Genomic DNA, 27,351 nt, shown 5'->3' with positions numbered 1-27,351 from the left:
CCCATAGGCGAATCCAGGAGAACCAGAGACAATGTTCATAGACTGAAAGATCAGAATGAATTAGTGTACATTTCAATTTAAACTATTTTTTTAAGGGGGAATTAATGCTGTGATGTTGGAAGGCATTATTTTATTCACAGAGCATATGCAAAATCTATTATGTGTGAGATGAATCACATGTAAATATTTGGTAGAAGGAAAGCAAATTTATTCCCTGCAAAATGGACCCAGTGGTGGGAACGAGCCCAATGAGAAGGGGCCCTTTTACTTTCCTAAGCATCACCAACATAGCTACTTATTCTCTGAGTCTGGAAAAGACCCAGTGGGGTTTAGTTTTATGAGGTTTAATGTAAAGGTGTTGTATTTCATGAGATGAAATCATAACACAGTGGGTTGCAAGAATTTTGAGAGATTATTTTTTCAGAGTGTTGGCAAGCACCATCCTCCAGAGACTTTTGTGTCTAAGAGAGAAATATAGATCTTCTTTCATAGGATTGAAATGATAACTAATCTTTAATTCTTTCAGATGGCCAGAGTTTTATGGGTGAGGCTGATTTGGAATGCATGTAGCAGGTCTGACCTCTTCAGTTGGCCTTTTTTGAACCTGTGACTTCTAGTGTATCCTTAAACTCCAAGGTACTTGGGCAATGCATTTTTGACTGCCCCTCCCCTAACTCCTAACCCATGATTAAGGATATTTGTATTTATTGATAGATCATAGTTCACCTTTAAGCTTTACGCAGTTGGATTTACCATGACATTTGACCCTCCAAGTGACTCTTTGGCCAAGACAAGAGAATGCTATTAGACTGTATCTCGGGTTTCTTCCCTCTCCCACTCTGATGTTTTAGGCTGTCTCTGTTTTAGAGAAAGCTGAGCTGTTCCCTTGACTTAGGTTTGACCTTTATTACTTGGTTCTGGAACACATATAACTGTCCTTAGGCTAAACATCTCTCTACTTTTGTGACCGTTTCATCTCCAATTTCCCTGCAATGCAACATCTTGAACCAGGTTTCTCGTGAATGCCAGGAGGGAAACAAGACACTGTGGGGGGAAATCTGGTGCCTCTTCTGATTTCCTGATTTTGATGTGTATGGAAGGGAGTTTTCGTTCTCTGCAGCTGAGAGCCTTCTTGAAATGTGGTTCGGGCAAGAATGTTTTGGAAGCGCAATTAATTCAGCATGGGAGTCTAGCAAAGCTGATGCACGCCCCGGTGTATGCAGCTCTCTTTTCCCAGGGAGATTTTTTTCTCCCCTCGTTTCAGAAATAATAGATGCAATCTTAAGACTTTCAAAACATTCTGCAGCGGCCGACATATCATCTGTAATGATAAAAAGATGTGCACATCGGTGCAGATGTGTTTGTATCAAATCGTGTGCATGATGTATCTCACGTGGAGCCTCTCGTGAATTCTCATGGTCATACTGATGAAATGAGTGTTGTGGAGGAAGGGAGGGAGGAGTTATGAGTTATTACCATCAAGGAACAAATGCTACATTCCTTATCTTTCTCAGATGCTTTCCCGCAAATGCATGTCAGAGCAGGCTGTCATCAGAGGGAGGAGGGAGGTTGAAGTGCTGGGGCATCAAGCGCAAGAGGAACTAGCTCATTTGCAGCTGTAGACCATCACCTATCACCTTGTTTCCCAGACTTGCCTGCTCACCTGGGGAGTGTGAGAACCATGGAGATTCCTGCAGACTTACCAAGGCAGAGTCTCCAGTGCAGGGGCCCAGGAACTGGACTTTCTCACCAGCAGACCCACTGATTGCTATGAACAGGCAAGTCTGGGAATCACTCACCTCATATAATTTAAAAAGGGGTGGATTTTGTGAGGGGGGTGTTGGAGGTGGGGAGGTGGATGATAAATAACATTATTGAAGGGACCATTTTTGGCTCTGTGTTTGCTAAGAATTTGCTGGAAGAATGTTGCCCTCGTGTTTCTTAATTTTCTCAAAGTTGGTTCAAGAACAAACCTTGTTTTTTTCTAAGAAACTTGTCTGTTTTCTTCTATGAGATGAGAATTTTGCCACCTGCTGAACCCCTCTTTATCTCAGTTGTCAGGAAACATGATGCCGGGTTTATGTGCAATCCCTGTTGCCACATCTATTATGGTTGGCCTGTTAGATTTCCTCTTTCTATCATGGTGTTTCCTTCTTTTAAATCACTATTTTGGTTAATTTTATGATATTGTTCTTTTTAAAATATGTTTTCATTGATTTCAGAGAGAGGAAGGGAGAAGGAGAGATAAAAACATCAATAATGAGAGAGAGTCATTGATTGGCTGCCTCCTGCACGCCCCCTACTGGAGCTTGAGCCAGCACTTCGGGCACGTGTCCTGGGAATCGAACCATGACCTCCTGGTTCATGGGTCAACGCTCAACCACTGAGCCACTGGCCAGGCATGATATTGTTCTATAAGTTACTTCCAATCTCTTTTCCTCTGAAAAATGGCAGAGTATGAATACATTAAATGGAATTCTCAATTAATAGTTGTTAGTGGAGGGAAAATAAGATGATGTTTAAATGATGACTGTTTTAAATCACTTTCATTTGGACTCTGAGTGCAGTTGTAGCCAGGCCACGCAAATATGCATTTTGTCCTTGTTCCTACCAATGACTGCAGTGCGTCAGGGAGAGAACCAGAGGCCTAGTACGATTATGGATGTTTGGGAAAGTGCCTATTCTGAAGTTAAACGACATAAAAAATAGTTCTGTAAAGGTAGGGTGATTTTTTTTAATCCGTTTTTCATAATTCATAGTTATGGGCTTGATTAGAGACATGATAGGCAGAACTTTTTTGGTTTTCAAATAAAAATACAAGTAACATATAACTGTGGGAATGGGCGAAAAAGGTGAAGGGGAATATAGTCAATAATACTGTGATAAGTTTGTACAGTGAGAGATGATTGCTAGACTTGGTGTGGTGATTACATTGTAAGGTATATAAATGTTGAACCACTATGTTAGATACCTGAAACTAACATTGTATACCAACTATACTTACATAAAAAAGGCATCAAGGTAATATATGAAAACAGGAAACACAAAGTAGAAGGAGTTATAATAAAAGGCAAGACCCTGAATCTATCCCTTCCAACAATAGCCCCTTTCAGTTTTCAGTTCTTTAGGTGGCCACCTTGAAAATTCCATTGTCTTTGAGTTGATCTTCTTTTGCTCTGCGCTACGTTGACGTTTCATGATGCCATGTCTAGGTAGGTCCATGCACATTTTTTGTTCAGCACACTCCATGGATCCTATAATCCAAAGACTCGCTTTCTTCTGCTCAGGGAATATTTGACTATTACTTCTCTAATAATTTCCTACTCTCTGTTTTCTCTATTTTAGGGCACCCTATTGAATCATGCCCCCTAGTGCCTTATTGTTCTCATTTCAGCTGTTCAGAGATTTTTTTTTTTCTTCCTTGAAGGTAAACACTGGCTGCTCTATTGCTGTGTGAGCAGGGTAACATTTTCCATTGACAGATATCCATCCGATTCCTTGCTTTCAGCTCCATTTCTCTGTCCTCCATTCTCCTTGACATCATCTTTAGGTTTCTTATGGGAAGATCCTTTCCCCCTCCACTGCAGTCTTATCCTGCACATATTTGGGGCTATAGCTATCTCTGTTCTGTTTCTTCCATCAAATTGCCTCCCCTAGTCCTCTCGCTTTCAAAATCTGTTTATGCGTTTATTTCTATGTGGATTCCTTTACTTTCACTAGGTCTTGGTGTGTTAATCAGACTAGGTTAGATGATACTTTAGTAACAAACAAATCCTGACATCTCAGTGGCTTAATACAATAAAGGTGTGTTTCTGCCTCATACAGATTCCAATCTGATGTTCTTGTTTGGGCATCTCCTCTGATTGGTTCTCCTCCAAGCTGTGAGTCCTTCACTTTCAGCCATGCAGGCAGGGGAGAGATAGATAAACAGATTGACACAGAGATGAGAGATATATAAAGAGGGGAGAAGAGAGGTTTTATAGAGAGGCCTTAAAGTGTGATAGAGCACATCTGTCAACAGTAATTGAGTGGACTCATCAAGAGAAATTGAGGAATTAAGTTCAACTGTGTACTCACAAAGGCAAGGAGAACTGGATATGGATGGTCCAGAACAGTTGTGAAGACATTTATCAGCAGGAAAGGCAGGTGTGTGTGTGTGTGTGTGTGTGTGTGCACATTTGATTTATCACCTTGAACTAGATTACTTCTTATCCTTTAATTGACTTTTTTCTCCCAGGGGGAATCAGAAGGGTATCATCAAGAAGCAGCCAAGGCCCAGCTGGTGTGGCTCGGTGGTTGAGCATTGTCCTACAAACCAGGAGGTCACAGTTTGATTCCTGGTCAGGGCACATGCTCAGGTTACGGGGAGTGCAGGAGGCAGCCAATTGATGTGATCTCACATTGATGTTTCTCTCTTTCTCTCTCTCTCCATTCCTTTCTGAAATCAATAAAAATATATTTAAGAAAAGTATGGGTTAATATTAAAAAAATAAAAAGCAACAGCAGCCAAGGATGAACTTGGTATGTGAACTCCTCCAAACATTTTTGGATTTCCAGACTTATTAAGTTGCATGCAAATGTAGCTTATAAATGATTTCTTTTAAGGTATACGTAGATTATAAATGTAATACATATTCATCATGAACAATCTGAAAATATCAAATACAAAGAAATAGTCATCATTAGCCTCATCTCTCAGAGAAAAGAGTGCTAACATGTTGGCATATTTGCTTTCATCTTTTCTATGCATAATATAGGTATATGTAAACTTTTTGTCCTGCTTAACTATTGTATTAAATGGCTATATCATATTTCAGTAACGTATTTCCTTGTTTATTGGATCTTTAGATCATTTCAGTGTTTTGCTCTCAAAGTTTAAGCATTGCTGCTATAAACTTTAAATTTTTTTATATTTTTCTGCATTTAGAATATTTCCTTAGAAATGGAATTTCTGATCAAAGAATGTAAACTTTTTAAGGCTATTTGCATATATTTTGCCAAATTACTTCCCAAAAGTATCTGGAGTGCACCCTGGGAGAGCTTTCTAGGAAGCTGCCTGGCTAAGGGGGAGTGATGGTAGCAGAAGTAGAGAAGCTGGTTATGAATAAAAGGTGAATCTTATTAGACATTCAGAAGTAAAATGGGATGGGGGGCCTGTGTTGGGCCAGACTTGAGATTGGGAAGATATTATAAAGGAATGACAGTGGAGTTTACTGCAGAGAGAGGCTGGCGGATGTCTGCCACAGTCAGAGTTTCACCTAAAGCCAAACCGAGACTTAGTGATCCTTAAAATCATTAAGGAAAAACCCAACCTTGTCAGTCTTTTACACTTCAGTTTTAACTGGACCCGGTCTAATTCTTTCCTGAGAATGCACTTTGATAGGAGGAGGGAACAAACTTAATGTCCTTGGGATCTGGCAACCAGGAGATGACATTAAGAAGAAAAAAAAAAAATAAAGGAAGAGGTGGACGATTCAAAGACAGATTTTCCCTCTTCAGTTGCGGTGTGATTTACTCAGGACAATGGGTTGGGGACAGCAGGAAAGGGGAGAATGGAAAGGACAGGTTGTATGTGGAGGCTGTTGCCTGGGGCAGTGTTGGTGAACATCCAAGGCTGGAGAGAACCAGTGGTTCCTGGGGCGGGACGCAGGTGTGTACATGAAAGCACGGCAGGTGGGACAGGCTGCCTGGGTTGCTCCTCTGGCCAGCAGTATTTCAGCAACATCTGTGGAAACACTGTATTTCAGAGGCAAAAACGGCAGGGATAGATCAGCAGCGGGATTGTCAGGGAAGCCTCAGCTCCTAATTCTTCATGTGTCTGAACTTGCCAACTCTGCCAAACAAATCCCAGACAAAAAAGGTACAGTTGATTTACTGGGTCTAGGTTTAGAACAGAAGTTTATATAATATATTGGCCAATGATACAGAGAGAGCCAAAAATATGACAGCAGGGATTAAATGTCAGGCCAGCTGTGTCTGGTGTGACCATTTCTGGTTGATGCAAAATAGCACACTAACTTTGGGTTGGAAGCATATTAACTTATTTGGATTTTTTTTAACTTGAGGGATAAACTCTGGTATTGAGGATCCCATTAAAATTTAATAATTTAATTTAATAAGTAGACTCTATGCAGGGTAAATCTTTTTTTTTTAAAAAAAAACTTTAATATGGAAGAACAAAGAGGAATTTTTTTAAACTAACTTCCTGATTTCCAATTGCTTTAGATCTCCTAGAGCAATCAGAGATATTACTGCCCAGAACAGGCTTGGCAAACAAAAATGAGTCACTAGATCTCAAACAAGTGAAATAATCAATATTAAATGCTGCCATGTTGGAGTTCTCCCTTATTCTTTTGAAGCTCTGGCCAATCTTCATAGTCCTTTTTTTTTCTACACTGAATTGTGGGTATACTCTGGAAAGTATTTCATCATGAAGCAGATACAATGCTGACTAATTTATATTAAAAACTGTTAGGAACTCTTGCTTTTCAACAACTGTTACTCCTATCAATAATTTGTACTCAATAACCTAACCACACACAGAAAGAGATGATATTCTGTTGTTTTACTTTCAGCTGCTGCCCCACAGCAAATACCACCTCCGTTTCAAAGAGGGAGCTAGATGCATTCCTGCTGGACTTATTAAGAGGCTGCAGAACCAGGCATGACACTATTAAGCTGTCCCCCCACTTCATCTATTAGACCTTGGAAGATGGGTTGAAGAGAGCCAGTAAGGTAAAGAATAAGGAGTTAAAGATAAGATAAAAAGCCTGGCCAGTGTGGCTCAGTGGTTGAGCGTTGACCCAGGAACCAAGCGGTCACAGGTTCAATTTCTGGTCAGGGCACATGCCCAGGTTTTGGGCTTGATCCCCAATAGGGGTGTGCAGGCGGCAGCTGATCGATGATGTTCCTCTCTATCTCTCTATTCCTCTCTCTCAAAAAAATCAATAAAAACATTTTTTAAAAAAGGATAAGATAAAGAGTATGTCAGCCCAGGAGGTAGAGTCTCTCTGTGTGTGCATGTGAGTGTGTGCATATGTGTGTGTGCATGTGCATATGTGTACAGATTTCGGAGGAGGAGGTGGCTGGTAGCGTTTCAAGAAACCTGCTCATAGAGGGGATCCCCTTAAAAGGAGGAGAGTCTATCATTTCACTTCCTGTCTGGATGATTGCCGGGCCACAGAAATTCACGGGCCCACCTTGGGGATCTGGAGTGCACCCTGGGAGAGCTTTCTAGGAAGCTGCCTGGCTAAGGGGGAGGGATGGTAGCAGCAGGGCCTGCACTCTCACTGGAAACAGTGGTCAGAGCATAGTTTCCCAGAGGCCAAATGGACATTGAGGTGTGAAACCAGGCTTGAGTCATTTTTATGGGACTTTCCTAAGCGGATGAGCTTCAAGCCTGAGGCCCGAAGCTCCTTAATAAAGAGTTGAAATCTCATTCAGAACTGATGTTCAGACCTGTCCTGACACGTCACACCGCCTATCTGACTAACTCGCTCTGTAACAGTTCCCCCTTGGACGCCCGGCCCAGGGAAGATTGCAAGCAGGGTCCTAGGAACGAACAAGGGGTTTAAAAGGGTGGATCAGACCAAGCCCGAGGTGTGATGTCAGCAGGGCACAGGGGACCAGGGACCATAGTAGCCCTCCCTCCCAAAGCTACATGTTCTGCGAGAGAGGGCTCCAGGGGATCAGAAGCGACATAATCATGCCACAGGAGCCCGGACCCCGAAGCTGTAAGTGTCCTACACTCCTCCGAACAAGGAGGACATCAAAAGAGCTGTTTCCCAGGTCAGCTGCAGAGAGCCAGCAGTGGCGGTCATGAGGTAGAGGTTGCTAGGAAGGTCTGGACCTGGTAGTTCAGGGAGAAGGCTGAAGCCTGAGGGAAGTCAGTGTCAAGAGCAGGTGGGCACAGGAGCTGGTGGCCTCCGTTAGCAGACAGCAATAGCCCTGGAGCCTAAGGAACCAGGGACTATGGGATGGAGAAAGCACTCGGAGCCCAGGGCCAGGCTGGTCTAGCACAATGGCTCAGCTCTGAGTGTGCTTCAGATCATTACCTCATCTGCCGTCTGGAACCTCTCAGAAACCTAGGAGCCGGGAGCCTAGAGGAAACTCCTGCCTACTGGGGGAGGGCCACTCACTCAGCCAACTGAAGCACACATGGTATCAAAGGGCTCTTCTGGGGCCTGCAGACTGGGTTGGGCCTTGGGAACCCCTGGGATACACAACAAATTCAAGTGTGACCCACCCCCAAGGAGGAAGTTTCTTTAGAATGCTACTGATACTCATTAGCTAGCCCTGTAGAATATTGATTAGAACGGACAAATTTAGTGTCTTTTTGCATTTAGTAGGCTTGTCAAAAGTTTTGCCCAGGCTATTATCTAAGACCGAAATTCTCTAAAATTCTTTAAACGTCTCTAAAATTCATGAAGAAGTTAATATGAAACAAGTCTGTGGCTGAGCAGAAAAGGGGAAGGACATCCACCCTAAATGCCAGGAGCCTTGCCTCTTTTCTGGAGGAAAGTACCGCACAAGGGAGAGTCCCTGTAGAAGACTAGAAATTCTCCAGCAGCCGGTTTTGCTGGAAAGAAGTGGCACCCGTGCAGAGCAGAGAGCTCTCGCTTTCCATCAGATAGATTTCCCAGATGCCCCGGGTCCCTGGGCAGTCTTCCATCTATGCGCCCATATATTGTTCCCCAAAGAGAAACATGAAATGATTTCTTTGTCCAGAGGAATTTCGGCGGCGGAATACTCCGTGACCCTCTAACCTCCCCGTCCCTTCCCTCTGTGTCTCCCCTTTCCCCTTGCCTTGTTTTGTTGAGGGATTTTCTTTTGTCTTCTGCTTCTGCTTCATTTGGCCAGCGCTCTGCGGGTCTGTGGCACCTGGCAAGGTCTGAATGTGGCCTTTGTGTTGGGTGAACTGCACTGTGCCCAGCCAGGCAGAGATGATCACTCAGCTTTTCTATAGCTTCATATCTGCAAATTGCTCAGCCATATGTCATTTGATTTGCACCAGCCCTTTGTGCTGGAGGCAGTGCCTCATTCTCATCACCCTTCATTTTCCAGTCGAGAAGGCGGACGATATGTGACTTGTTCAAGGATGCATGTTGAGTGGAGAGTCTTGCCTGCTTGGGCCACAGGAGACTTGCAAGGGAAGATAACAGCAGTGAAGCTGACCTGGGAGGAGTGGGTTACACTGGGGGAGGCTGAGGTTTGCACCCGTTGGAAGAAATCCTGACATGCTAAATGAAAGGTGGGAAAGACTTATGGTTTAAGACCTCGAGGGAGAATCGCGCCACAGAGAGGAGCTTGTAAGCTCAGATGATTTCTGGGTGCTGGCATTTACAGAGACTTTATTTTGAGGCGGTGCTGTTTGGGTTCGTTGATTATTTCAGGTGGTCTATCTAGTCAATGACAAGTCCATAATAGTTGGATTGCATAGCTTGAACTCCAGACTTGCCCCCACCTGGTGGAAATATTTCTTCCTTTCCTCTCTGCCGCCTTCCTTCCCCCACCTTTGGAAGGTGCCCTTGTTTTTTTTTTTTTGCTTCACTAAAACAACCTTGGTCATCAGGCCTTCAGGCTCCCTCATTCTTTTCCTTTCCTACCTCTGCTGACCTGTCCTTTCATGAATCCCCTTCTCCTTACCCTTTGTTTCCAAGAAGGTGATCTAGCTTTCTTTCCTGGGACAGTCTACCATCCTCCCCATTGACTGAATGTTGACCTATCTTCTTAATGACCTCCCTCACCCTCTCCAGCACCACGTGCTCTCTGGCATCGAAAGTCTCCCCATTGACTCTGGCCCCTGCACACCTGTGCATTCACAGTGCTCCTTTAATGACTTCTGAGTCCTTTTGTGCCAGCTGTCTGTTTCCCTCTTTGCTCCAGCTGTAAACTCTTTGAATCAGTGGACTCTACTTCCCGTCTCTGCTTCCTCGCCTCTTACCTTCAACTCTCTTACCCTACATGCCATGGATGCTGCATTTACTCTCGTAACTTTGTCACCAATGATCTGTAGTTGGCCATACCCAGGGTTTCTTTTTGGCTTCATTTGTGATTTTTTCCAGTAACATTTGACATTATAGATTATCCCATGTTCTTAGAATCTCCTTTTCTCAATGAGCCTTGTGACCCAGCCTGCCCTTGTTCCTTTCTCTGTTTGCCTGCTGTCTGTCTCCTGCACAAGCCCCTTCAAGCTCTCTTCATGTCTCTCAGAGAATTCACCTGTCACCTTCTCTTAATGACCCATGGTTATGATAATGACACCCAAATCTCTACTTCTGCCTTAATTATCTACTGTGCTCTGATGCCTAACTTAAGACTTGTCACTGGATGTTTCCAAATTGATGACATGAGGGCAGATGAGGCAAATGTAAGTGAAATGGAATTCGTCATCTGCCCTCTAAAACCTGCTTCTTCCTCCTGATTTCCCATTTCTTTTAATTATGTCACCACGTGCTAAATCTTACTGCCATCTTTGCTCCCTTTCTCTCCTTGTCTCCATCATTCAAGTAAATCAATCCTTTCACTTCCTCTATCGTGGTGAGTCTGGAATCTGTCCTTGGCCCTCCCATTGCCATAGTCCTGGCTCAGCACCTCTGACCTTTGCCTCCCTCATCTCCATCATTTCCTAAGTGGCCGGACTGGCCTTCCTGTCTCCTACAATCCATGCCCACTTTTTCTAGATGAAACTTCCTGAATCTCCAGTTGCAGTGCTAATAGTTACTTTTTTCACATTACTTCTTTGCTCAGAAATGATCAGTGGTTTCTTATTGCTTCAGAAGTCAGCACCAAGCTTAACTGCCTTGGGTCCCTCTGCCTCTGGGCCCTGCCCACAAGTCCAGCCCATTCTCCCTCCAGATTTCCCACAAGACTGCTCCATTCAAATTTAAATCCTGAAATGTCCCTTGTTCCTTTTCATATCCTTGTCATGGTTTACAGTATTTTCTCTTCCTCTGACACCTTTTCTCTGCTCTCCATCTCCAATGCTTCACCTCTCATCCCCATTCATCATGGTTCAAAATATATGCCACATATACTTTAAGAGAAGGAAGGAAGGAAGGAAGGAAGGAAGGAAGGAAGGAAGGAAGGAAGGAAGGAAGTGAGGAAGGGATGGAGGGGGGAAGGGAGGGAGAAGGGAGGGAAGGAGGAAGGGAGGGATCACCAGCAGCTACTGACCTGACACACTGAGTCATTCTCGCTCCCTTCCCAGTGCTCCCGCAGCTGTGCGCTTCAACCTCAGAATACATTGAATCATCTGGGGAGCTCTTAAAAGCACCAATGCCCAGGCTGCTTCCCAGACCAATTACATCAACATTTCTGTGGCTGTGATCGGGTATTTTTCAAACCTCACCAAGTGATTCCTATAGGCAGCCAAGGATTTATGTTCACCCAGGTGACATTTTTGTAGATGATTTCAGTAGTACTGCATTCATTTCTCCGTTAAACTGTTGATCTTTGTTTTTTGTTTGTTTGTTTTTTGTAGCTTTCATGATGTCTAGCATTGTTTCTTATACTCAGGGGGATTTCAAGAAAAAAAGCTTTAAATGAATTTAAGAATGAAATACCAATAAAAGAGTTGTTTTTTAGAGAGGAATGCCAATGGGCTCTGTGGCTGTCCCACAGTGGAGATGGTGAATTGAGTCTTGTGTGTGTAAAATAACATGTTTCAAGTATTTCACATAATCCATTTGTATCCAAACAGCTCATATGCCAATTAAGTGTTAATTAATATTTGTCTGGTGATGCTGTCATTTGCCCCTGGTATGCTAACAATTAATAAAATGATATGTACACTTCAAAGACCTTGGATGAATACCTGTTCTCCCTCATGGATTGTTATCAAGAATAAGCCAGTAAAGCTCCCAGGGGGAAAAAAGCTTTAAAAAGCAAAGTTAAATATTATTGTTAATGAAGCTGCATTTTTTGAAAGAACTGAAGCATAAGGAGCCTCTCCCTTTCATGAACACCATTGATTGTATTAAGTCAAATGGGAAAGTAGCGTTATCTTGGGCATATCTGCTTCTTTCCATATACTAGCTAGCCTGTGACAATGTGTGACTGATGCAGAATTTATCTTAGTCTGCGGGGATGGGAGTGCATTTACGTACATTTGTACTTGGATTGTTTCTATACTCAGGGGGAGGTGGTCCCTCACAGAAAAAAACAAAAAGGAAAGAAGAAAGACTGCTGAGCTGATTCTTTTTTTCTAGTTTGTAAAAGCACAGGATTTCTCGTAGAGCATGATTTAACAGCATGCACTCTGAAGCCAGACCAGTTGGTGTTCCAATTCTGGCTCGGTTTACCAGCTGGGTTGACCTTGGACAAAGTGTTGGCCTCTCTGAGTTTTGGTGTCCTCACCTGTGCAACAGGGAGTGACGCGTCTCAATGTCACAGAGAGGATAGTAATCCAAAGAAAACCTTATATACAATATAATATATGTCAGGTAGCTTACACTTAGTAGGAGCCCATAAAAGTTCCTGTTTTCTTTTTTGAAAAATATATTATTTTTCTTGATTTCAGAAAGGAAGGGAGAGGGAGAGAGAGATAGGAATATCGATGATGAGAGAGAATCATTGAAGATCTGCCTCCTGCACGCCTCCTTCTTGGGATGGAGCCCCAAACCCAGGCATGTGGCCTTGACAGGAATCAAACCCGGTACCCTTCAGTCCACAGGCTGGATGCTCTATCCACTGAGCCAAATTGGCTAGGGCTAGGTTCCTGTTTTCTTAAAGAGCCACAGGTAGCAGAGATTTCTTTGTTTCCTCCCATGATTTTAGGAGACTTCCTCTTGGTGTATTTCAGGGCACACATTTTGCTGGTTTTTTTGTAGGCAGTTTCATTTTGGATCTGAGTTTTTCACTTTTCTTTGGACCATTTAATAATTTTCTTCGGTAAATTTATTGACTTTCTTTGCAGTGTCTTTGCTATAAATTCTTCTCACTACATATAGTCTTAAGTCAAGCAGAAGAAATGTAATGGTAAAACCTAGTGACCCTCATATGAGGAGTGTAGGACATTATACTAACTTGGCTTCCAAGGAATTCACATTTTCATTAAAAAAATTTCTGAACTGAGTGCCATTTGCAGAAGTTCTGGAAACTCAGGCTGAGGAGTTGCCATATTTTGGCCAGAAACAAGTCTTTGGTGGGCTTCTCTTTAATTGATTGCCTTGTATGTAGATTGCAGATTGCTTGGACTAGTCATAGTAGTGTCTTATAAATCGAAAACAAGTGTTTGCCCTCATTCCAAGCAAATCATCTCAAAGGCCATTTTTGAAATCTTGAAAAAAGTCTGACATTTTGTTAAAACAACTGGCAAATAGATTTTTCTTATCCTCCTTCTATGTTCTTTTCCAAATCCATATAATTTGTATAGTGCGATTTTCAGTCTTCCTTATTTTTCCTTACATACGGACATTTTATGCAACCTGAAATTGATTTATTAAGCATGAAACTGGACCCTTTGCTGTCCCACACAGAATGACTTTACAAGTCGAGCTGGAGCATAGCTGAAGTGCACCCAAGGTTGATGTCAAGGCCTGTTTACATTGAGGTAAAATTAAATTTATGGATTGGAGAAGGAAGTCTAATTTTTATGTCTCCTTCCTAAAAGCCAACTAAGATCTAGGAAGAGGGAAAACTATCTGAGCCAGTTTGAGTGGATCCAACCCATTTCATCTTACACAACTGGTTTGGTTCATTACCTATGGGGTGAAGGCCGAGGAGAGTTAATTTGGGAAAAAATAACTGAGTGACCCTCTAACATTAGGGTATAATTATATGAGCATTTCTTAGTATCTTGCCCAGATAGCTTGGATTTTTCAAAAAATTATCTTTTAAATAGAGAGATAAAATATATTTTCTATATACTCCAATGTAATTTTATGAACTTCTACTCCCTGCTCAGCATTTCCAATTCCTGAGAAACTCATTAGTTTTTATTATTGTTTCTTCCCTAGCTTCCTCCATTACAGAGCTATGCTTCCCCAATGGACCACCACATCTTTGGGTTTCCAGCCCTTGGAATTTTGCTTCCCAGTTCCAGAGCTAGGGAGCCAATTTGCATTCCTTCCTTGTCCCAAAGTCCTTCTCCTATTTTGAATACTTCAACTTGTCTAAATTTATCAAGGGAGAAAAGGAATGTATTACTTTGGCCTGAAAAATTCCTTGCTGAGTCCTCCACTCCATTAAAAAAAACTTAATATTTGGAAGGAATTGGCCAACTCTAATTTGTAGGCCTGAAGGGACCAGATGATTTCAGAGAGAATCATTGTGTGATCATTTCTGTTTATGTAGTGGCTGAAACAATTCGGAATTAACCACATAACTTGATGACTTGTTTGTATTTCAGAAAGTAGGACTGGCAATCAAGTGGAATTGAGTTTTTTTTTTTTCCCATCTTTACCTATTTTAAAGGAATCAGTGTAGAGGATGAGCTCTTAGATAAAGTTCTCTGACCACTAACACAGATGTAGCTATCATCTGAACACTTGGGAAATCTCAAAGTTGGCTCTTTAATCCAGATGGGTTTGGCCACAGTTCTTATACATATTCTATGGTTGAATTCTGTGGCTAGTTATAAAATTTTCAAATTAGGAGGGACCTTAGGGGTACCTAGATAAATACACTCCTCACATCCCACAAATGAGAAAATAGAGTTTGGATGGGATCTCAGAGAAGGATGAATTTGAGTTATCTTTTCACTTAATTTTCCTCTCAAGGAAAGTCTCTTTATCTCAATACTTTAAAAGTTAGATCATCCTTTCCCCTCCTGTCTTTGACAACCTCTATTCCCTTTGAACAGAACAGGTGAACCAAAATTCAGTAAAATGGTAGATAAGGATGTTCCCATTTAATTCAAAATTTAACACAGGGTTTATCCTAAGTGGAGGCAAATAGGAAATATTATTGGTAGTATTCACAGTGCCTTTGATTAATGCAGTATGTATGATAGTCCTGGTTTGTTTCCTGAAAAGCAGTCAATTGGTATGAATGTGCCCAACCCTCTACTCCTGAAAATAGTATTCCCCCCCATTTTTTGTTCTTTTTTTTTCATATAAAAAAGAACAAAAGATATATATATATATATAGAATGCCACTTCAATAATAATGTTTTTGTAACACCTTTATTGAGATACTAGAGCCCGGTGCACAAAATTCGTGCATGTGTGTGTAGGGGGAATCCTTCAGCCCAGTCTGCACCCTCTCCAGTCCAGGACCCCTAAGGGGATATCCGACTGATCAGGCCTAAACCGGCAGTCGGACATTCCTCTCTCAATCTGGGACCACTGGCTCCTAACAGCTCTCCTGCCTGCCGGCCTGATCGCCCCTAATTGCTCTCCCCTGCCAGCCTGATCACCCCTAACTGCTCTCCCCTGCTGGCCTGATAGCCCCTAACCGCCTCTGCCCCCACCACTGTGGCTTTGTCCAGAAGGACATCCAGAAGGATGTCCAGACGACGTCCGGTCTAATTAGCATATTACCCTTTTATTAGTATAGATAAGTCACATACCATACAATCTACACATTTAAAGTGTACAATTCAATGTTTTTGGTATATTGTAAAATAATTACCATAATCAATTTTAGAACATTTTCATTATTCCAAAAAGACCCCCATACCCTTTAGCCCTCACTATTCCTTGATGCTCCCTTCTTCAACTGCTAATATACTTTCTGTTTAATAGGTGTGCCCATTCTGGACATTTTATATGAGGAAGCATATATGGTCTTTTGTGACTTTTTTCCCACTTAGCATACTGTTTTCAATATTCATCCCTGTTATAGCATGTATCAGTACTTCATTCTCTCTTGTGATAACATTTATTGTATGCTATACCACATTTTGTTTATCCACTTATCAGTTGATGGACAGTTGAGTTATTTCCACCATTTGGCTATTATATATAATGCTGCTATAAACATTTGTGTACAGGTTTCTTTGTGATGTATGATTTTATATGTCTTGGGTATATACTTCAGGGTGGAATTTCTGGGTCAAATAATAACTCTATGTTTAACTTTTTTTAGGAACTGACATATTGTTTTCCAAAGTGAGTGTGCCATTTTACATTTCCACCAGCAGTGTATGAGGGTTTCAATTTTTTTACATCCTCACCAACACTTCCCATTATCTGTCTTTGTGATTAAAGCCATTCTAGGACGTGGAGTGGTATCTAATCGTCGTTTTGATTTGCATTTCCTTGAGGACCAATGATGTTGAGGATCTTTTCATGTGCTTATTGTTCATTTGCGTTTCTTTGATGGAATGGACTCAGATAATAAAATCTGTAGTAAGAAAAAAATGCATATATTGGTAAGTCAGAGAGAAAAAATTTGGAGCAAAGATTGCTAATAATAGGAAGTTAACATTTGATTGGAGAAATTCAAGAAAAAATTTTATTCTAAGTGGTTATTATGACTTTTGTGAATTGAAAAAAGACATTAGAGAAACCAGGAATGTGTGTATAATCACAAATGCATATCTGTACACACAAATCTAATACAGACACACAACTATATGTTGAAAACTATGTGTATGTACAATTAAATATGTCCTTCCTTCCAATAAATGATTTGAGGCAATAAAAGAGCAATGTAAATTCGTCCATTTGTTTAATTGGCTCCTGCTGTATTCAAGGCATCATGCTCAGTTCAAAGGATGTATTAAGCAAATAAAGCAGGTTAAATAACTTCAGGCAGGTAACCAAAACACCTTATACCATACATGTCACCTTATACTCTCCCTATAGCTACTTACATGTGGACTATGGAGTCCTGAAGTAGATGGAGTCATCTTGACTCGTCCATTGTACCCAGCCCACATAATTGGTTTATCAGAAGTTTTGCTGTGTTTTTTTTTTTAATGTAAAGCTCTTTTTTTAATTAAAGTATAGATACTTTCTTAATTTCAGGTGTACAACATGGTGATTCGATATTCATATACCTTACAAAGTGACCAGCATGAAAAGTCCGTGAGGCCTGGCTGCAGCTGTTGCGGGCTCCCTGCTGTGAAGGGCAGGCCTGCGGTGTGGCTGCCACGGCTCAGCCAGGCTGTTGCAGACACAGTGCTGGGTGCTGGCGCCCACCGAGGCCACCCACTGGAAAGGCAGGGCAGGAGCTGCTTTGGAGGGGAGACAGCCTGGATGAGCTCTTAGGGAAATGCCAAGGTGGGGTGAACAGTGCCAGCAATGACAATGGAGAGTATCAGAAATGGTGCCTGCTCGCCTCAGACCAGCTAGGTGAAAGGAAAGGAAAGAGAGCGGTGTGGGGTGGGGGTGGAGGGGATGGAGATGGCACCCGCCAGCATCTCTGACTCAGGAGAAAGTTCCAACAGACCCCTGTCCCTCCAGCACACACCCTACTATCAGGCAATGTTTCACCTTCACATATGACGTGGGTGCTTTTCCAGCTGCTGCCTCTGTGCTGGGGCTCAGAAAGAGCACAACCCTGGTTCCTTCCAGCCTTTTGGCTCTAAGATGTCAGCCCTGTTTTCCATCCAGATGATCTGGGGGCTCCTCTTCCTCGCTCAACCCCTTGCTCTTCGGGGGCGACCTCCACAGTTGTGATATCCCTCCCACTTGTGAGTCCCCACATGGGGAGGGGGATAGGGTGGGTCCTGACTAGACCTAGTCTCTACCCCTCTGACCCATCTCAATGTGGCTCTTTCTTTATATCTGTAGTTGTAGAAAACCTGTTCTGCTAGTCTTCAGGTCATTCCCAGAGACAGCTGTTTTATGTGTAGTTGTAGTTTTGGTGTCAATGAGTGGAGGTGAGCTCAGGATGTTCCTACTCTGCCAAACTCGAAGCCAGGAGCCTGGCACTTAAATGCCAATTTGGCTTGTTTGTGAAACATTCCTTGCGGTTGGGGCACTGCCCCCATAGCAAACTTGTCTCCCCAAAATATAATTTCCTTTCCACTACTATAAGCCTTTCTGAGGCATTTGTTACTTTATGCTTGTATTATTACTCTAATTGGCTTCAGAACTCTGGTTTCTGCACTTCATTTTATTCCAAAAAACATGACAAGATGAGTCTTATAAAACAAAACAATAAAATCCTTAGATTTTATTATTTTATCCCTTTGCTCAAAACCCAGTGACTCCCTTTTTCTTATTTTAAGTCTAGGTGCTCTGCCAAGTTCAAAGTTCTCTATTACATTGCCTCTCCTTGCCTCCATTAATCCAGTCATTAATTAATTCACTATGTATTTCTGTGTGCCAGGTACTGTGCCAGGGCTGAAAAGAATACCGTGAACACTGCCCCTGCTCTCATGGAGCAGGCTGTCCAGCAGCGGCCTGAGAAGTAAGCCATGCAGTAGACACGATGAGAGAGGGAAGCTTAGAGCACGGTGGGAGGGAGCTTAGAGGATGGGCATACACTCTCATTGGGGAATTGATGAGAGCCTTCTTGGAGGAAGTGGCAGAATATGGATCCCAGTCAGTGGAGAGGAATAACATTGTTCCAATGGGGACAAGTTGTGCAGCAGAGGCCTGGAGGTGAGAAAGAGGCCACTTACTGTTACAGGGAGTAACAAGTTAAAAACAGAGTTGAGTGAATGGGTAGAATGGAATTCAGGCCAAAGTGGAGAAATCTATCTTGGAAAAGAGGAGGAAAGGATGAAAGGATGGGATGCTAATTTCATAGGCTTGGTGTTGGAAAGCGGAGGCAGCTGCTCTCTTTTTTGATGGCTCTTATTTTTCCTGTAAAGCAGGAGCTCAGGAGCTCAGCTTTGAGTGGGAGGTCAGGGTTAGAAGTGGGAAGTCTGAGGAGAGTGAAGAAGATTTGAAATACCCTGTTATGACAGAAACAGCACAAAAGGGCAGTGTGGGGCAATGGAGATGGAAAATGGAGAATCTACCTGTGGTGGTGAGGAATGCAAGACCTGAAATAAGACACACCTGGGTTCAAGTTGCCATGAGTCCCTGCTCTGACACTATGTGTGTGACCCTGGGCAGGTATGTAATGTCTCTGATGCTCAGTGTCTTCATGCAGTAGCCATAATATTAGTACATGAGTTGTTCATGGAGTTGCTGGGAGGATTACTTGATATAACACATGCAAAGCACTTAGCATAGTGTCTGGTAGGTAGGCAGTAAGCACTTAATAAATATTTTCTATTACTGTTATTGTTATTATTACAGTAGTAAAGTACCAGTTTGGTACATAGCAGTGCTCAGCAGCACAGGAGTGGCATGGAGAAGGTGGAAAGTTGGATGTACACAGTGCTAGGCGTTTCCAGGACACATGATGGAAGGCTAGATGGGCATCTGAGCTGATGATATTGGCAAGAGAGTGGTTAGATGATGGAACTGAAGCTGGATGTATAAAGTGACAGTCAGATGGAGCTGATTGGTAGGTGTGTGGGAAATAAATGCATGAGAGAACTAGGGCAGGAGATGGTGGTGAAAGAGAAGGAAGTTTGAATAGAATATTTCAGAGGTGGTGTGACCACAAATAAAGATTCTACATTAATAGGCCTGCCTACATCAAGATGCTCAGACTTGGTAATTTGTTTAGTAAAATTTCTCCTTACCTCTGAAACCCATGGAACAGGCAGATCAAAAAACTGAAAGCTTAGATAGATTTCTGAGATCCCTATGGTGTGGGAGTATATGAAGGCTGGGTGCAGACAGTGAGCCAGGTGCTAAAGTGCTTAGTTAATGAGGGAGTGGAGGGGAATTATGGCAGATAAAGATGACAATGTTGAAGAGCAGTGGGTTTTTTCCCCAGAAAATTGGAGGAGGAAACATCTGGAAGGAGTACTGGCAAATAAGAAAGATGACTCGCTCCATCTCTCTTCCTTGACTTTGAAGGCTGTGGAAGAATGCCAGGCTCTGTCTGAGCGAGGGAGGCTGAGGAAGCTATGTCTTCAAGAACTGCCCAGGGTCTCTTGAGGCAGGGAGGTTGAGAGACCATTCAGGAGGTTGAGGATGGAAGGTGGTCACAGTCCCAATACCAGAGTTTTGAGGGTATCAAGGGAAGCTGGTTAAGGAACAAGCAGCAGCATAGGGCAGTGGCAAGGGGAAAAGAGTGGTGTACCTCCAAAAACATTTCACCCTCTTATTTGGCATTTTTTGTGTGAAGTCAGTGGCAATTCCATGAGGTCAAATTGCTTTGCTGTGGCATTGTTTATTATCATCTTCATGGTTGACAGTAACAAAAAATTTTCAAAGATAAGTACTTGGACTTGAACACTAGATTATTAAGGTCATTTTCTGATTTGAATTTTTTTTGTTTTTTAAAAATTATATCATTCAACCTACTAATAATCAATGGAGTTTTAGTTAAAATCTGCTACATAAGAGAAATGGCTGTCAGATGTTTCTGTGACTTGACCTAGGAATGCTCATGGTGATTTTGTGTTGCAGCAATTAGCATCCATAATTCATAGAAAAGAATGCCATAGGTTTCAGCAGTTATCACATATTGCTTTTCTTTCAAATGAGAAATAAAAAATCAGATTATCTTTCTCTATTTTTCTGTTTACAAACATGATACATGCTCATTATAGATATTTTTTAAAACCTGATAAGCAAAAGGTTAAAAAAAAGCAAGCAAGCAAATATTCCTCCATATCCAGTCACTCTGGGGGTGGGGGACCATTGTTTACATTTTAATGAATGGCCTATGAAAATTGTTGGTGCAGAACTCAAATGCATGGAGAAAGGCTATGATATGTGGTTTAAGCCTCTGAGTTTGAGTAGTCTTTGTCCTCAATATTTGCTCTTTTTTTGGTTATTGTTTGTTTAGTTTGTTAATATTCACCAGAAGATATTTTTTCCCATTGATTTTTAGAGACAGTGGAAGGGAAGGGGAAAAGAGGGGAGAGAGAGAGAGAGACATCAATGTGAGAGAGACACATTGATTGGTTGCCTCCCCTAAGCACCCCGATGATGGGGATAGAACCTGCAACCCAGGTATGTGCCCTTGACTGGGAATTGAACTAGCGACCCTTCAGTGTGGGAGCTGATGTTCTAATCACTGAGCCACGCTGGCCAGGGCAATACTTGGTCTTTCTATCCCCTAAATACAATGAAAGTGCTCTAGCTTCTCAGTGGCAGCAACTTCACCAGGACGCCTCCAGCTATTTGCTGCCAGTACCACATGGGAAGATAGCTGTTTAGTGCTGGACAACCTTACAGTCAGGAATGTCTTCTTTATATGCTCTGTGCTTGTTAGACAGCATTTACTTGTGGTCAGATTTATGGTTTTAAAAGAAGCCTGATGAATGCCAGCTGCTCAGGATCCAGTCTCTTAGCTTAGGGACAATACTTAAGGAACCAATCTGGGACATTTCAGACTCAGAATACCATTCAGTAATAAATCATTGCCTGATGGTAATAAACATTAGCAGGATTATACGTTTTGGTTTTCTTTCATTGAAAAATGACTTGAGTTTCTTCAAGGATGTTTAACAAAACCAAGAAGCTCAGTGCCTGTCACTGTTGTTGGGGTCAGGCCTGGGAAACCCTGCCTAATTCGAGCGAGCCTCACCACGGCTACGAGGGAAAGCTCTGGAAAATATTTCCCAATGGGATTTGTTAGATTGGGCTTCTTTGCTAGAGTAATTCTCCCACACAATTCTTGCTACACACTGTGCTAATTGTCCTGTCTGTCCTCAGGATTCTTTAGGCTGGGCAGTCCCCCACCTGGTCCTCTGTGAGACCTCTCCCTTCCCTGGCTGGTTTCTCCTCAAAGTCTCAACCATTTCCAGGCATTAGCCACCCAGGGGAACCTTATTCTGAGGCAGATTTTCTGACTTTCTCCTTACCTATATGCACTGAGCTCTTAGGTTCACCTTATTTATTAGTTTGATGGGCAGTCACAAGATCAAATTGCTTGGCTTGTCTCTAAAGTGATAATTGTCCTCATAGGCTAGAGGATTTCATGGGGCAGGCTCTGAATATACCTCCTCAACAGACATACATATCCTGAGTGCTAAGGATACCTTGTGCTGCCTCTAAGATGTTAGAGTCAAGAGAAACCCACAGCAACAGATATTCCATTTGTTATTTGAACACTCTTCATCAGTGTATTCTTTTTAAAATATTTTTTATACAGTAAGTGTACATACACATCTTCAGGCACAGTTTTCAGTAAGACCCAGTTTAGGAAGTTGAGGTTCTAGAAGTGAATTCCCTTAAATATCTCCGTGAGTCCATGTACCTATGGTAAGTCTTCATGTCCCTCCAGAGTTCCTGTAGGAGGGATCTCAGAAGGAAGGGACTAGCCGGCTCCTGACTTCATATAGCATCTGTTGCATGTGTTTTCTGTTTTGTTTTTTAATAATATGTGCTCACTGGACAAGATGCAGAGAAGTTCTGTAGAGCTCTTTGTCACGTCCAAGTACAAGTTGGTTCTTTATGAAAAATTTTTTATTAATATGTTTTTATTGATTTTTAGAGAGAGAGGAAGGAAGAGGGGGAGAGAGATTGATTGGCTGCCTTCTGCATAGCCCCTACTGAGGATTGAGCCAGAATACTGGGCACGTGTTCTGACCACAACCCGTGACCACTTGGTGCATGAGATAATGCTCAACCAACTGAGCCACACTGACCCGACCTTTCTGAAATTTTTGACTGAGGCCTCTATATGTAAATCTCTGCTCCTCATTTAAATTAGTAGGTACTAAACTGACATTTAAAGTCAGGCCACTAGACTGCCGGTTCATGAGGGCAAATGAGGGCTCTGCTAGGGTTGAATTATGCATTGTAAGTTGTTTGTGGGAGGGTTAAAAGTGCAGCTTCGAGCTAAGAGACAGAGCCCAAGGAGGCAGAGAGATCCCCAAAGGAGTGTGAGAGTGCTGCCCCGGATAGCTGTCACCATGAGCAGCACTGTCCCCAGCAATAACTTGTGAGTGAGAGTAATAACCAGCACTCAGATCTGGAGTTCCAGACAGCCACAAACCTAGCAAGCTAAATGTGAAGTGGCACCGCCAACAGTACATCTGTAATTACATCTTATTTTATTAGTTGCAAAGGATAATTGCATCCAGAAAGTTCCCAATACAAACGTATGCTACAGAGATAATGTATATGTTGCTCTGAGAAAACAGTGTGGGTGAGAGGTCTCAACAATGCTAAGTGATTTTCTAGCACTCATCACTGATTGAGTGCCATGTGGGCTGCAGGAAAACAGGGTAAAGGGAGCTGCCAGGGCCTGGATGTTTGAATCTCCCCTGGACTCTCAAATCTGTTCATCTCTCAACTCTCTGCCCTTAAATGTCTTGAGGGAGGGGAATGGCTTTGGAAAACACCAGGCACACAGTTCCATTCTTGGGACTGGATGCTCGGGCAGCCTATTTGGGTAGAGCTGAGGTTTAGGCCAGCCCTGGCGCATGCTCCGTTGGCAAAGTGGTCATGATAATGTGCCCTCGCCTTTCCAAGGCGGCCTGCTGAGCTCAGGCCTTTCCCCACCTGGGCACTATGAGCACAGATCTCCTAGTGATTGGCATAACTGTTTTAAGCACTGACATTTAGGAGCTAGGAGATGTTGCAGATCAAGCTCCATATCTTTGAATATTATGATATTAGAGGCCCGGTGCACAAAATTCGTGCATGGAGGGGGGCGTGTCCCTCAGCCCAGCCTGCACCCTCTCCAATCTGGGACCCCTTGAGGGATGTCTGACTGCAGCTGTGGACATCCCTCTCACAATCCAGGACTGATGGCTCCCAACTGCTCACCTTCCTGTCTTCCTGATTGCCCCTAACCGCTTCTGTCTGCCAGCCTGATCACCCCCTAACCACTCCGCTGCCAGCCTGATTGATGCCTAACTGCTCCCCAGCCAGCCTGTTTTCCCCCAACTTCCCTCCTCTGCTGGCCTGGTCACCCCTAACTGCCCTCCCCTGCAGGGTTGATCACCTCTAACTGCCCTCCCTTGCAGGCCTGGTGCCTCCCAACTGCCCTCCCCTGCTGGCCATCTTTTGGTGACCATCTTGTGTCCACATGGGGGCAGGATCTTTGACCACATGAGGGCAGATATATTGTGTGTTGCAGTGATGGTCAATCTGCATATTACTCTTTTATTAGATAGGATAGAGGCCTGGTGCATGGGTGGGGGCTGACTGGTTTGCCCTGAAGGGTGGGGGTCCCCTTGGGGTGTGGGGCGGCCTGAGCGAGGGGCTTGTGGTGGTTTGCAGGTCGGCCACGCCCCCTGGCAACCCAAGAGGAGGCCCTGGTATCTGGAATTTATTTACCTTCTACAATTGAAACTTTGTAGCCTGGAGCAAAGCCAAGCCTGCTGCTCGCTCCACAGCCAGCAGCGATTTCTGTTGGAGTTAATTCACCTTCTATCATTGAAACTTTGTAGCCTTGAGTGGAGGCTTAGGCCGGCAACAGGAGGCACGGAAAGCTTGGCTTCTTTTGTTACCGCGGAAACCCTCCCGCTCTCAGTGGCTGTAGCCATCTTGGTTGGGTTATTTGCATATTTGCTCCTGATTGGCTGGTGGGTGTGGCTTGCTGGTGGGTGTGGCTTAGGCGTAGCAAAGGTGCGGTCAATTTGCATATTACTCTATTATTAGGTAGGATTCTTGTGTTAAGGATTAGGCTGAATTTTCTTTATTACTAAGGTAGGTATCAGACAGAACAAAAAAGGCATAGTGCCTGGGAGGTGGGGGTGGGGTGGGGGTGGCGGTCAATGGGGGAAAAAGGAGACATATGTAATACTATATGTAATACTTTAAACAATAAAATTTACAAAAAGCCATAGTGCTTTATATAGAGATGCTCAGAAAATGTTATTGTTGGTGATGAAATTATCCAGATACTTTAAATATTTGTGTCCTTAGTAGAAAGATCATTAACAGCTTTCAAATATTTTAAATATAAAATGACAGCCTTAGCTACCATAGTTTCTGTTTTTATTTCTTTGTTGTCACATGGGTCATCACTTTTAAAAGCTGTTGTTAATTTAAGAAGTGATTGACTCGTCTCCGAGCCAGTGAGGCCGTAATCTGGCCCCTGGGTACCCGTTGGCAACCTCTGATTTGGAAGACCTCTTCTACGGGTTAAGTTTATTCTGGCTTTTTCCTGCATCAAATCTATCTTCTCCCTGTGTAACTATGGAGAGAAATGTTAATAGGGAAAATAACATGGATAGTTGGAGAAAAGAAGCACAATACTGCATTTTGTCCTCCTGCATCTGGTTATACGCTGTGATCTCTCTGGGCCTTTAATTTTAGTAAGCTGATTCCCTATGTCCATGCCCATTAACTGAATTTTCTTTGTTCATTTTAAAGTCTTCTGAAAAGTTGGATTGCTCCAGGAACCAGGAAAGACTTAATTACTTAGCTTATTACTAAAAATAAAATGGAAAACAGTAATATTTTCCCCCCTTAAATTGGGCCTTGAGACTACAGGGCAAGTCTGAAAAAAATTATAGATACAAACAGGCAAGATATCTGCATGTGCCAAGACAAACAGAACTCTTATAATTTATGCTCTGCTTGGCTTTGACTATTCATTACTTGTTTGTGGCAGGATGATGACTGATGATACATGAAAACGAGAGAAGATACGTGTAAACCTTGCATGAGGGAGGAGGTAAGTAAAGATGCTCCAATTCAGAAATTTGATGAGTTAAGCTATGAAATGCACTAGAACAGTGGATCACAAACTTTGGTGTGCACCAGGGGCACCTTGGAGGCCTTATTAAAACACTGGCTGTTGGGCCCTAACCCCAGTTTCTGATGAGTAGGTTTGGGGGAGAAGGGCAAGAATTTATATTGCTAATAAGTTCCCGGGTAAAGCTGATGCTGCTGGTTCAGGGGCCATCCTCTGAGAGCCATTGTTCTAGAACACTTCAAGGCTTTACTGTTTGTAGATATCACGTCTGACACATATTATGTTTACATTTACTTAAATTCGTCATGTCTCTTGGTTTATAAATGGCTAACACTGATGTATGCTTTTGGACCACTGGACTGCAGATCTGGCATTAGTTGTGTGAAAACAGAAGATGTGCTGACCCAAGTAGGAGAGGTTGTTTATCATACACTGAGTGGCCAGATTATTATGATCTCTGAACGCATAATAATCTGGCCCCTCAGTGTACTTCTCTTGAGTACCTCATTTATGTGATATCAAAGATACTATAAATCATGCACCTGATCAGTTTTCCCCTTTGCACTGGCTGATAGAAAGCTCAGGGCAAATAGGTGGTTGATCTCCAGCAAAAGTCTAGAATACTTTTGGTACCCATCTGAGATACAAACACACTGAGTGGCCAGATTATTATGTGTTCAGAGATCAGAATAATCTGGCCACTCAGTGTATATGACCCAAGATACCTATTCTCTTTTGGTTGCGGTTGCTTCACCTGAGGTGCATATAACAAATTAAAGAGATAATGATTCTTTTTAATAATATGCCATCGCAACCAGACCTCATTTTAGACAAACTTTCTAGGTGAGTTTCCATGGTGGGTGCGACAAGTAACTTTATGTGTCCACTTAACAAGTCTATGATGCCTAGTTGGTCAAACACCAGTCTAGATATTGCTATGAAGGCATTTTCGGTGCGATGAACTTTTAAATCAACAGACTTTGAGTATAGCAGATTATCCTCCATAATGTGGATGGGCCTCATCCAATCAGTTGAGGGCTTTAAGACCAAAGACAGATTTCTGAAAGAGAAGGAATTCAGCCTCAGGACTGCAGCATAGAAACCCTGCCTATGTTTCCAGCCTGTTGACCTGCTCTGCAGATTCAGTGCTTATTTTTAGCCTGCTGAGCTTGCCATATGGATTTTGGACTTGCTAGCCAGCATAATCTTGTGATCCAATTCCTTAGGTTAGTCTATCTATCTATCTATCTATCTATCTATCTATCTATCTATCTATCATCTCTCTATCTATCTATCATCTATCTATCCATCCCATTGGTCTGTTTCTCCGGAGAGCCCTAACTAATAAAGCAATAGAAGTGGGGCTCAGGATCAGCATTTTAACTAGCACTCCAGGTGATTGAGATGTGTTGGACAATGAAGCTCTCTGGTGAGTTTTAGAGAGTAGAGAACACTGTAGAAATGGTCACCAAACACTTTGGAACAATTAATTCATTTGTGTATTCATACGTTAGCTATTTCTCAGGAGCTACCATGAGCCTAGGAACTGTTCAAGGCACTGGGCACAGTGCAGTGTATAAGACAGATCTAAACAACTCTCTCCAGAGTACTGAGGTCTCAGTTCTAAGAACTCTTGATAACATAAGAAACATCTAAGCCTGTAGAGAATTTTTATAAGCATTTATTTGAGCCAATGTATGCCCCGGAGGAAGATCTCAAAAGCTCCCAAGAATACATTTTGCAGCTTCTTTTATGCACTTGAAATTAAGGAGGGGATGGACATAAGGA

At 42.6% G+C, this 27,351-nt stretch overlaps 1 long non-coding RNA gene across 1 annotated transcript; it reads left to right on the top strand.

The window, feature by feature from the left end:
• Positions 1 to 6,605: 6,605 nt before the first annotated feature.
• LOC129149457 (uncharacterized) lies at positions 6,606 to 25,534 on the top strand. The gene is made up of 3 exons (XR_008556354.1): positions 6,606 to 6,735; positions 18,223 to 18,303; positions 25,480 to 25,534. It is a non-coding gene; the product is annotated as an uncharacterized LOC129149457 (long non-coding RNA).
• Positions 25,535 to 27,351: the final 1,817 nt, after the last annotated feature.

This window comes from Eptesicus fuscus, chromosome 6, assembly GCF_027574615.1.
Source record: "Eptesicus fuscus isolate TK198812 chromosome 6, DD_ASM_mEF_20220401, whole genome shotgun sequence".
NCBI lineage: Eukaryota > Metazoa > Chordata > Mammalia > Chiroptera > Vespertilionidae > Eptesicus > Eptesicus fuscus.
Note: the sequence above shows the minus strand (reverse complement) of the source record. Positions and strands in the feature narration are given on the sequence as shown.